General features: G+C 35.2%; 1 protein-coding gene across 2 annotated transcripts in view; it reads right to left on the bottom strand.

The window, feature by feature from the left end:
• Positions 1 to 12,612, bottom strand: part of LOC149073239 (peripheral plasma membrane protein CASK-like) — a 429,829-nt gene that overhangs the window by 344,296 nt on the left and 72,921 nt on the right. The window lies entirely within an intron of this gene.

Here is a 12,612-nt window from a genome sequence, read left to right as displayed (position 1 = left end):
TCATGTTGTACATAATTGTATTATCAGCCATGTTGTACATAACTGTATTATCAGTCATGTTGTACATAATTGTATTATCAGCCATGTTGTACATGTTGCGAATGGTTTCTAACCATGAAATAACTATTCTATTCTATTCTATAATTGTAAGTGAAATTACAAGGACGTCCGAGAAATAGTTTTTGATATTTTAATATTTTTGTGAATTCCAGTAAGAAATTAGCAGAACAGAAATATAAGGCATTTTCATTTCCACCATTTTACAATAATGTACATTGCGTTACTTTATACAAATAATTTTTTTTTATGTCACTGGATAGCAAAGCAATAAAAAATTTTCCCTATTTACAACTATCTCATCAGTAGAAAAAATGCCACGGTGTACAGAGCTGCAAGAAAGTGAAATTCGTGAAATTTGGCAATTGCATCGCACTGGTGTTTCTAAGGCCCCTTTGACACGGAGCGGATGCGGATCCGCATTCCCTTTCACACGAGCACTAAAGGGGCGCGGTAGCCCAGGTCGATAAGATACTCGCCTAAAGTACCAAAGGATGTTTAGAGGTGTCGCGAGTTCGATGCCCGGTTCGTTCTTGACACAGGGGTACAAAAAAAACGGCGACATAACAAAAGAAAAAATTGCTACCGCAGGGAGTCCCCCATCGAGGGGTTAGCGCACTAATCTCTCGATGAGTATAAAAAAGCCTGCCGTTCGGAATCAGCAATAAATTGTAAATCCCGGTCTAATTAGCCCTCGTGTACAAAAAATGACAGTGGTGCGACAAAAATGATCAAACGAGCATTAAAGATGCGGGCGTGCTCGTTTGGTCATTGCGAAACGCTCGCATCTTTAGTTTGAAATTCGTGCATAAAAACTTTTTTCGCTATTTTTGTAATTATTTTTCTCTCGTTCATCCATGATTCAGTGCCCATAGGCAGCCTAGAGCCATTTTTTTGGTGGTTTAATCTAGAGCCCCATAGAATATGGGTCTAAAGATGTCTTCATTCCTATCCTCACAAGTAGTCGATGGAAGAAAATATCTTAAAATATTTTCAAAAGATTTTGAAAAAAAAAATCTGTCTTTTCGGAAAAATATGAAAGAAAAATTCCAAAAACATCCAATGATGTTCCAAAAAAAAAAAAAAAAAAAATCAGGAGATATCAAAGACTGCAAGTAGAAAAAAAAGGGGAAGAGTAGAGACTTTCAAAATGTGTGTGTTGTGTGTGTGTGCTTAGAAATATTCACATCACAATTCTGTCTTAGGCCGGGATTACACTATGAAAGTTTTGTAAAAGCTCTTTGTTAAAAAGATTACACTATAAAAATTTTATAATAATTCTTTTAAAAATGCAACCAATAAATTTATTGGTTGCTTTTTTCAAGTTTTATAAAATAACTTTCATAAACCTTTTAGAGTGAAGTCCCATTCTTAGATTAGTCACTTCTGAAATATAAAATTTCACTTTTTGTTTTAGTTTATAGACTCAATATCGAGTAAAATATACTTGTAGGTTTCGGGGGCACCAAAATTGTTCAAGTGCTTAGGGCCTTCAAACGTCTTTATGCGGCTCTGAGTGAACGCCGTACGTGGATAATGTATTTAATAAAAGTATTTTTTTTAAGTTTAAAAAACTTAAAAGATTAAAAATTAAAATATATATACATATATATATTTAAAATAATTTCAAATATTTATATTTTTTAAATTCTTTTTTGAATATTTAAAAAGAAATAAATTAAAATTTTTAATTAAATTTAAAAGTTATTAAAGTATGTAGTCAATTAAATATTCGTAATGAACAGAACGGCTTATAATTTTGGTCCCGTCAGTGGCCGTTGTTGGCATGGTTGTCTATAAAATTGCAAAGTATGGACAAAAGGTTAAAGTTGCTATATCCTTCATCTCAGAAGGAAACGGAGGGATAGATGTATGTGAGTACATCCTATTGATGAACAGGATCCTTCATATGGTGCTTTTAAGGGTATTTGTGGCAAATAATTAAAAAAATTCCGTGCAAAATCATCTTTAAAAAGTAGCCAAAGATGCGGACGAATTCGCTCCGCATCCGCATCGTGTGAATAGCTCCGAATAACCTAATTGTCAAAACTTGTATGTGCGGATGCGGAGCCCGCACTCAGGTTTTGACACATGCGGACGACGTCCGGACCCGCATGAACACTTCGAAGATGCGGGCGAATTTCGGCTCGTCTGAAGGGCTCAGTATATTCCAATTGTTAAAACTTCTTCCGGACTCGCGTCCACATCCGCATTCACTCCGTGTAAAAGGGGCCTAAAACGTATATAGCAAATAAAATTGGACGTTTTCGATGTGTCGTCACAAATGTTTTAAACCATGGAATATGTGGCTTTGTAAAAAAGCAATCTGGCCTCACCCCATTCTTGTCTGCCCGATCAAAGCGCAATGTTTGTGCTCTAGTAGTAAAAAGCAAAATGGCATCCAGAAATGTAAAATCTGCCTTACAACATCAGTGCTTACAGCGAACAATTTTAAGAGTTTTAAGTGCTGCAAGTAACATCAAATTCATGGAAATGAAGAAAAACCTAAAAACCTTCTTTAACTGTGAAACACAAACAGGATCGTTTCACTCTCGCAAAACGTACCATTGCCTTGGACTCATTAGTGGTCTGTTATGTTCTTTGATAAAAGAAGTTAAATCTTGATGGTCCAGATGGTTTCCATTCATATTGGCATGATTTGAGGTCTGCAACGCAGCAATTAATGAGCCTTCAAATGGGTGGTGGTTCAGTGATGGTTTAGGAAGTATTTTTTGCCCAAAGAAAGATTGATGTACTTGTTCTACCCTCAAGAATGAACCCAAAAAACTATTGTAGAAGTTTTTTGTAGAAATAACTTGGTATATATAAAGTTCTTTTTGGCGAAGATTGCATATTCTACCAATATACTGCGTTAATGCACGTGTCGGGTCACACAAAGCAGTGGTTAAAGCAAGAAACATCAATGTTCTTTCATGGCCGGCTCGGATCCTTGATCTCAACCCCATGGAAAAGTTGTGGGGCATCCTTTGCAGATCAGTACACGCAGGTAAGAGACAATTTTCTTCCATCGAGCATCTAAAAGCAGCTATATCACAGGCTTCGAATGATGTCTCTTGTGACACTCTCATTGATTTGGTTGACTCCATGCCAAATCGCATTTTTGCTTTGATTAGCAACAGAGGTGGTTGTACAAAATATTGATTTCGATTTTGGTAAATTTATATGTAATGTGTTTGAATTTTATTTCACTTTTCCCTCAAAAATCAGTAGGTGTCTTATAATTTCGTCTATACTATATTTTATGTTTTTCCATAAAATAATGTGAAAACCTTTTTTAAATTCCCAATATTTGGTATATAGTTATTTTGCACCACCATGAAACAGCTTGGAATTTTTGATATTTTTTACTTTGTTCTTTCTTGTTATTTCACTAAAATTTAGGAGTGTCCTATAATTATGTCTCGCAGTGTATATGAGGCAACATATATTTCGTGTGTGTGTGTGTGCGCTATTTAATCATGACAATCGGAATAAAACGATAAATGGTATTCACACGTGGCGTATCAACATCGGACAGAAGCACAATCGAAGATACAATCTTTGGCCACTAATCGAATTGAACGCGATATATATTTTTTTCTACAATTAGATATAACCCTTTCAATCTCGACTGAATCTTGCGACCGAGAGAGAGAGAGAGAGAAAAATGTTCTTCAAATCATTCTTGTTGATCAAAGTAAATATCGGATGAGAACTTAATGTGATTTACTATGGACTTCTCGCTGTCAAGGAGAGACTCTCGAAGGTGACAAGTTGATATTGACGAATATTTCTTGTCAGAGAAAGACATACGATTCAGATGAGACATAACCAGGCAACGGAGAAACGCTCGAGTTCATGAAAAGCTAATTAATGCTATAATGGAAGGACATCGTTGACTATAACAAGTATTAGATAAATTGATGCGTTTCTGATGATCACTAAGACGCAGGTACAGCTCGTCTGCAAATACACTGAAGTAAATCAAGCTTAAATTGTCACTTTCTGTGGATTCCGTTACATTGTTTGCTCGTTCAACATTTTATGGATTTTTTGGAACATTCGCTTACTGCAAGACACTCAGAACAAAAGATACAGCAATTATCTTCCATTTCTCTCAATATACAATCACGTAATTTTCAGATGGAAGTCAGAGTTCAGTTAAGTTACTGATTGATGACTCTTAATCAAAATCAGCCCTAATCTCTCTGGAGTTGTCACTTCCTGCTGCATCATCTAATATTACATTTGAACTTAAAAATTTGATCAATCTAGTCTTTATCAGATTAATTTTTATAAGTTTTTAGCTATACAAAAATCTCGCCAAACTAATGTATTTATACGCATGTACTGTTATCAGCATTGTATTCTTTCAAACCACGACAGGCTAAACAAGTTGGTTGACAACAATCAACGGGGAATACAGGGAACATTCAAGTACAGTATAATTCCTCAATCATCAAATACTTCCAACTTCAAGTATACAGTGTGATCATAAACGAACTTCTTTTTAAAAGAGCCCCTACAGGCTGCAATATTTGAGGTATGCGAATGAAACTTTATGTGTATTTATTTTAAAGTTTGAGCAGATTTGTGCTGTCAATGGCATTGAAAAAGCACTTACAAACAGTGAACCAAATCCGAAAAAAAAACCTCAAAAGACAACACCTTATGTTTTTGATCGCAATATCACGAACACTGTTCGAAACCTACAAAAACATCAAAACTTTTCCTTTTCTTCGAAACGCAATAACGCAGCAGTACATTAAAGCACACGAGTTTGAACAACAAATACAGCAAGAAACCAAAAAATAAAGGCTTCATTCATAAATTTTCTATGATGGTTCCTTCACTCGAGATAAAATGTCGCGCGCGCGCGCGCATTCAAGATATTAAGGTCATCTTTGAAGAATGTTGCATAAAAGTAAGAACATGTACATCTAAACGTTTAAGGACAGGAAGAGTTACCGCAAAAAAATGCTGATCTAACATTGTGTGGATGCAAGATGGAGAATTGGCGCATGTTCTCGAACGTGTCGAACGTTAGTTACTACACCACATTGGTGAGAGAGTAATAATAATAATATTTATTTGCATATAGGCCATTGGCCCGTTACAGAGAATGGCAACACCATGATTACACAAAATATATCATAATTAAAGAAATCATAATAATCATACTTGTTAAAAAATAAGATTAAAATTAAATGGGGGGGGGGGAATTAATTTACATATTAACTTCAAATAAGAGTAAACAGACATTGTTGCAAAAATTGTGCATATCTAATATAAAATTTCTATCCGATGAGTTAATATTTAATAATTGTAAAAATCCATTTTCATTACAATTAATAAATTCACAGTTAGCAAAATATATCTGTTACGGTAAACATGGAAAAGGGAACAATAAAATAGAATATGTACGATATTATACCATTGAGTTCAGAATTACAAAGCGTACAAGATCTCTTCTCAGTTATAACAAAATTCAATTTCACCATTGTCACTCAGAAAGGAAAAACTAGATCGCAGTCGGAAAAATGTGCGAATGACCTTAAATGGTAAATTAAAAGTAAAATATGGCTTACGTAAAAATAAAAAAATTAAATGTTTATAATGTGGGAAGTAAGTAGAATTTAGAATATGGTTATAATCTTTATGATAATCGCAATCGATATGATTCAAAATGAAGAGAATGGTACGTTTTTAATTTCGTGAATAGACAATTACCATAATTAGACCAATACACAATAATTGCATAATGAAGTAATTTTTCCCATAAAATGCTATAATTTACAGAATCGAACGCACGACTGAGATCAATGAAAGCGGTATAAAGTTTACGTCTCTTTTTCGAAAATTGCAATTCAATTAAAGAATTTAAACTGAAAACATGATCAATGCAGCCAAAACGCTCCGTATATAAATCCTGTTTGATAATCACTAATGATATTATTTTCACTTAACCAGAAGTCTGCATGAACAGTAAACTAAAGAAATTGCGCGATAATTTGATTCTAGATCACCGTTTTCAAAAATAGGGTTGAGAATTAATATTGATCATGCGTCGGGGAATGTAATGGTTGACAACATCTGATTGAAAAAGAATTACCAAAATAAATTTTGCATTTTCTGGTAAATGTATTAAAAATCCATTTCTAATGTCATCGCGTCCAGGCGCCTTATTTTGCTTGAGTTTTTAAGATTATAATCAAGTTCATCCATGAGGAATGTTCCGATCTAAAATTGGATCTTTATAAGAAATTATGAGATCTTTCACAGGTGTACTTAAACTTATTGCGGGCATAAAATCGGAAAAATAATTGTACCAATGGGCGTGGTAGCCCAGGTCGATAAGATGCTCGCCTAAAATACCAAAGGATGTTTAGAGGTGTCGCGAGTTCGATACCCGGTTCGTCCTTGTCAGAAAAATTTCCTGACAAAGGGGTACAACAAAAACCGCAGGAAAGACCGCAGGAAAAAATTGCTGCCGCAAGGAGTCCCCCATCGAGGGGTTAGCACCCAGCGAGTATGGAAAAAAAACCAGCCTGCCGTTCGGAATCGGCAATAAATTGTAGGTCCCGGTCTAATTAGCCCTCGAGTGCAGAAAATGACCGTGGTGCGAAAAAAATGATCAAATGATTGTACCAATTTTCAATTGAAATGCTTGGAACGATTCTGCTATTTCTTCTAAATTTTTTTATTATGCACGAGAATTTTTCTTTGAATTTCTGGTATTCATTAAATTAGTATTAAAATCTAAAAAGTAATTTTGTTCATTTTGTCTGAGGGTACTTTTGTAACTTTTCTTACAAGTATATAATTTAATCTATCATTTCCTGAATGAGAGAGAGAGGAACTTCATTCAGGTGACAGAGTAATATCCTGGCATTTTTTGTATTTACTTATCTTCCTCGGTCTTTTGACCTAACAGTATATGGATTTTTGGATGTAAGAGTTTTTGTAAATCACGGTGTGCAAGGACAATCCTCGAACGGTTCCTGACTTGAAAGAAGGCATCAAATGTTTAGGTCTGCATATTCCTACGTTTATGTCACGTACTTGAAAGATGTTGAGATCATCTCGCATGCAATATGACATTACCAGTGGAAGAGCACTTACAGAGAACTCTCCAATAAAGCTTTTATTTTTTTGGCTTCTCGCTGTCATTCTCATAGGCGTACGCAGAATTTTCTCAAGGGGGGGGGGGATTCAATTTTTTTTTCTTTTCGGCTATAATGAGGGGAGGGGGATTAGAACCCCAAACCCCCCTTTGCGTACGCCAACGGTCATTCTTATCTGCTTTGTCGTCCAAACCCCTGCTCTTCAATGGTCCCCTGCACGATTGTGTTTCGAAGTAAAGGGAGAAAGAAATCCCAAAGTCTTTATACGTTATAAACGGTACTGATAACATTACTATCAAAAACACAAGATTGTTAAAAAAAAAATTTCGAATTTACTTCACTGTAATCATGAGTCATTTTTTAATCCCAGTGACATGAATTTTGAGCTTATACTTTTTAAGAAATATTATGAATTTTCTTTCGTAAACCTCTCAAGTGCTGCAGCCTGTACGATCTTGTTTATAGGGGAAGTTTCTTATGACCACTCTGTTCATATTTCACATTTGCCCTTGTAATATCGTGATTTTACTAAAAATGTTCAGGGATATATATAGGAAACTTCGAATACGCCTTATCATTATGACTTTTGTTCAGGAAAAATGTATTACAGTCAGTCTTTCGTAAAACCTCTTCTAATAAAAGAAAACCTTAATAAGCAATTACCATATTTTTCTTGTTTTAAATTAATTATACAAATTTTTCCAGAAGGTGAGAAATTGATAGATATGTCTTCCTTGTCCACAAACTGTTCTTTGAGATAAGCTCGTGAATAAACAGTTGGCTCTCGTCACAACAAATAGATACATGAGGAAATTGCTGACGAAAACTAAATGACCCATTGGGGAAAAAAATCGTTATCTTGCGTAACAACTACGTTGACTTCCAGTGAAGGTCACACTTCCTGAATTTCAGTCATTGTAATGAAAATGCTCACTTAAACAAAATGTATAAAAAATAGATGTCTAACGACGGTAATTCACGCAAGTACTAATGAGTTTAGTACTTATAGGTTTAGTACTTATAAGTTTAGTACTTATAAGTACTAATAGTCCTTAATAAGTTTCAAGTCTCAAGACAATGTATATCTCGTTCTGAAAACTTTAGATAACACAAATTTGTACAGAATTTTACAGTATATAATCTGATCACCTCTCATCCTAGTTGACCCGAGAATATTTAATAGGGATATATGTGATAACTCGCACCTTTAAGCCAGGAAGAGAGATGGATACGTATATGTACACTAAGGCATCCGGATATATACATATAATGTTACAGAGATATTCCGGAATCGCTCCGGCAGGCACGGCACCGGCAATAAGGACTCGCATCATATCCATCGCACATACAAATGTGTCTGCTTGTCCTGGAGAAGGATGGAGAAGTCCTGGAAAATATCCATTTCCGGTTATGCTCTGCTGCCTTTTCACGTTGGAGATATGAATCTAGATACGAACATGGCCATTCCCTCTGTCCCTTTCAAAGTATTTGTTTACTGTGTACAAACGCATAATGTTTCCTTGAAACTGGCTTGGTTGTAGTGAAATTTTTGTATTACTACACGGCGCTTGGAACATTGAGAAATTCTTCCTCGCTGACAAAATACGACAGAATCGGATATTTCAATGCAAAATATTTTAGAATCTTACCGCTTTTTTGGAGAAAGAATCGTTATAAGAAGGGAGAGATTCTCGATTTAACAAGTCTTAGACAATTTATTTCGAGGACGATGGTACTGTCACTTGCAGAATGTGTGTTGCGTTGCTGAACATGTTGAGGAACACTTCTTGTTGAAATGGATCTCTCTCTCTATTTGGGATGTCTGTTTACTTTTACTTATATTTTAATCACCTCATTTTCTAAACTTAACGTATTATCTATCGATTGAGACGTGTCTACCAATTGGAGGTCTTTGATAATTGGAAACGTCAAGGAATGGCTCTTCCACACGTGTTCAGTATTTAGAAAAATATAAAGAGCTGAGTATACGGGTGTCGCGCGAACGCCGAACAAACCGTTCTTGAACCATTGATTCACTGAGAATATATATATGTATATCATTTTTTGTACTCATTTATACATAACTTTTCAGTGAATTCCTATATAACAATATTTACGATTCGGAGAAAAGTATAGTTATATAGGAAGTTTTTTAGAGAGATGGAAATCGACAGTACCCGGAAACAAACTTGACCAGCAATGGTGTTTGTGATACGAAAAAGAAAGAAATTGTTTCAATGTCAGAAATTTTCATTAGCAACTAGTCAGACCCAATTAAGGAACATTTTTGAGAATCAATTGATAAATATATATTAAGGATATTGTATGCTCATCGTATAAAAAATATTTTTAGGGTTACAGCTTTTTAATGAATTGAAAATAATTTAATATATCATTTCCTACAAAACGGATGTTTTCCTAAGAACCAGGATAAAATACATATTGTGCATAAAAAAACACACATACTAATGTTTAATGCGACAAGCATGGACATATCTTGCATGTCACCAAGCTCATTTAAAACATACATTTGGACATTTGGAGCATTCTGCAATCAAATGTTCAAAACAACAAATATATTGTTATACGTATAGTACATTCGGGTAATAAACAAATACAATTATAACGAACAGGCAAAATGCCTAACGAGGTGGCTGAGAATATGGAATACCATTTTTATTTTTTCGATTATTCCAATTTGAAACATGATAGAGAAATCTGAAAGCTGTAATTCTATAAAATTTGGTTTCCTGTTTTAGCATTGATAAGTGTTTTGTATCGTATTTAAAAAATAAAAATTATAACTCAGAAAAAAGAGCCATTTAAAAAAATTAATTTTCGTGGGGAAATATGAAGTAGAGTTGGAGGAGTTGTTGGTTGGTTGGTTGTTGGTAGGAAGTTTCAAAATGAAGAAAACTAATTCGAGTTGATCAAAAACAAGATTTAATGAGTCTATGACGATAGAAAATAAACATTTCATCGATTGTTTTGTAGTTATGAGCTTTTATTATCAAATTAGTGAAATGGATAGACGAAAAGAACGTATTGTCGGAAAACCAGCATGGATTCATGAAGGGGGAAGTCATATGTAAGCAAACTCCTTTGCTTCTATGATTACGTGACTAAGGCTTTGGGAAAAGGCAAAAGAAATCGATGTTGTTTATCTTGATTTTCAGAAGACATTCGATAGGGTCCAACATGGTAAAATGTTGAAGCATTTACATGAGATTGGAATTGTAGGCAACTTGTTCAACTGGATAGAATCATGGTTGAGAGGTAGGTCACAACGGTTACGGTGAATGGAGAATTTTCTGTTTGATAAAAATCTGTGAAAAGTGGAGTCCCTCAAGGAAGTGTCCTTGAGCCCATACTTTTTCGCTCTTTATCGATAAACTCGATCAGCATATCGATGGGACTGATAGCAAATTCTAAGAAGACGTGGAGCTAATGGGGGTAATTGGGAATTGAAGCGATAGGGAGATGCTCCAGACAAACTTGAATATGATTGCAGTATGGGCTAATGAGCCACTGTGGTGGTCGAGTGGTCATAGTGACGAACACGCGTCGTGAGGTCCCGCGTTCCAACCCCACTGTTATCACAGTGGTAGTCGGCTGAAGTTGGTTTTCTGTGATTCTCAACTTCAAGGCGCGAATGCGAGCCGATTTCCCCTTTATATGATCGAAATGTTCAAAATTTTCAACGGGTTGGATAGGATTGATCATGAGTTATTAATACACCATCAATCTCCTGCTCCGGCAAGGGGAAATCAGTATTGTTTAGTAAGGGGCAACTCCAGGTTGTGGTGCCACGGGGATTTTTCTCTAATAGGGAATACAAAAATGAAATGGTTTTTACCTCCGGGGTCGTGAATTCTAAACACAATAGACAAGTTTAAAAAGAAATACGATAAACATATTGGGATAAATCGAGAAGCTATCCACACTTAAGTGTACATTGTACTTAGTTTCAATTTATTGAGCACACTTCCAATATTGAATAAACTCTTTTGGAAACTTGTTTAAGTCAATTTCTGGAAGTGGAGAAACAAATATTCTCCTATAGTAGCTGTAATGATGGCGAAAACTGAGCGACACTGACTGTAGAATCATGGGGCCATTTTGAAGTGGTTTATCACGGTTCCACTTGGAGGCCATAACTGCAGGCAGAGGAAACGTAGTATTCCATATTACCCGACTTTTTCACTTTACTCGAATGTACTTACTATATAGGATATTTTTGAAAATGAGAAATATCACTATATAATAATCACTATAATAAGGAAGTCTAATAATCACTATAATAAGGAAGTCTAATAATCACTATATAAGGAAGTTATATTATATATCACTATATAATATAACTTCCTCATACGTTATCGATATACAAAATCCTCCACAGGATCATTATTGCTTATTGTAAGCAAACTTGTGGTCGAGAATTTCTACTCGTATTCACATTAATATTCTACTCATATTTTTTAAGTACATTTATAATAAATTAATTTTATGTACTCAATACACTGAGAGATTCGTCGTAAAAGCAATTCCAACGGAAGGTTACATTACATGTTCGGATCGCTAAGGTATACGCAGCTATTTCTATCAATCAATCGGATACCAATTCTGCATTCACTCATTCTCAATCAAATACCAACTCTGCAGAAGAAAAATTTTGATAAGCGATAACCGTCTTTCTGAAGAATTCATCATGACAGAACGATGAACGTAATTTATTCAACAGCCTGACCTAGATTAAAAGTTGATTTCACTACCTCATATTAAGGAGCAATTCACGACAAGAATATATATATATATATATATATATATATACTATATATTACACACTTATATATAAATATAAGTGTGCATCTCTAGTACTCTTTTAAAACTGTGAATCATAATTCAGCACACATATTCGTCATCTGAAGATCGATTACGACGGAAATCCTACGTGACGCCGAGCCATCATGATAAGCGACCGACACGCCGGAATTATGCACACGTTGCATAGATAATTAGACCGGCACGGCCGTCCATCCGTCCTGCCGACGCGGTGGTTCTTCTTGAAAATCCAGCACGTAATTATGTGAAATAACCATTCCCGTCAAATAATCGTTTATATTGCTTCCTAATGAACTTGGCTTGAACAGCAGCAGTAGTAAAGTTCCGGGGGTAAGCAGGAATGATGTTGGGAAAAGTGGCCAACGGAAACTTATATCATTTCCCAGTAGCCATATCATCGCTCCATGTCTCGAAGATAATCGAGTTTATCGGCACGTTGCAGCCCAGCTCCACCGTAATATATGCATAGGCGTGACGAAAATTTATGAGTGATGAGAAATTTGCAAATACAGTTTCAGATTTCACGTAAGGTCTCAATACTTCGACGCTTTTTGCTAAATGATGGTGTGATAAAGTGGGCTCGGTATCA

This window comes from Pholcus phalangioides, unplaced genomic scaffold (assembly GCF_987345545.1).
Source record: "Pholcus phalangioides strain wild (caught in Gottingen) unplaced genomic scaffold, Ppha-v1.0 ptg000017l_1, whole genome shotgun sequence".
NCBI lineage: Eukaryota > Metazoa > Arthropoda > Arachnida > Araneae > Pholcidae > Pholcus > Pholcus phalangioides.
The sequence above is the reverse complement of the archived record's forward strand: the minus strand, read 5'-3'. Positions and strand labels throughout refer to the sequence as shown.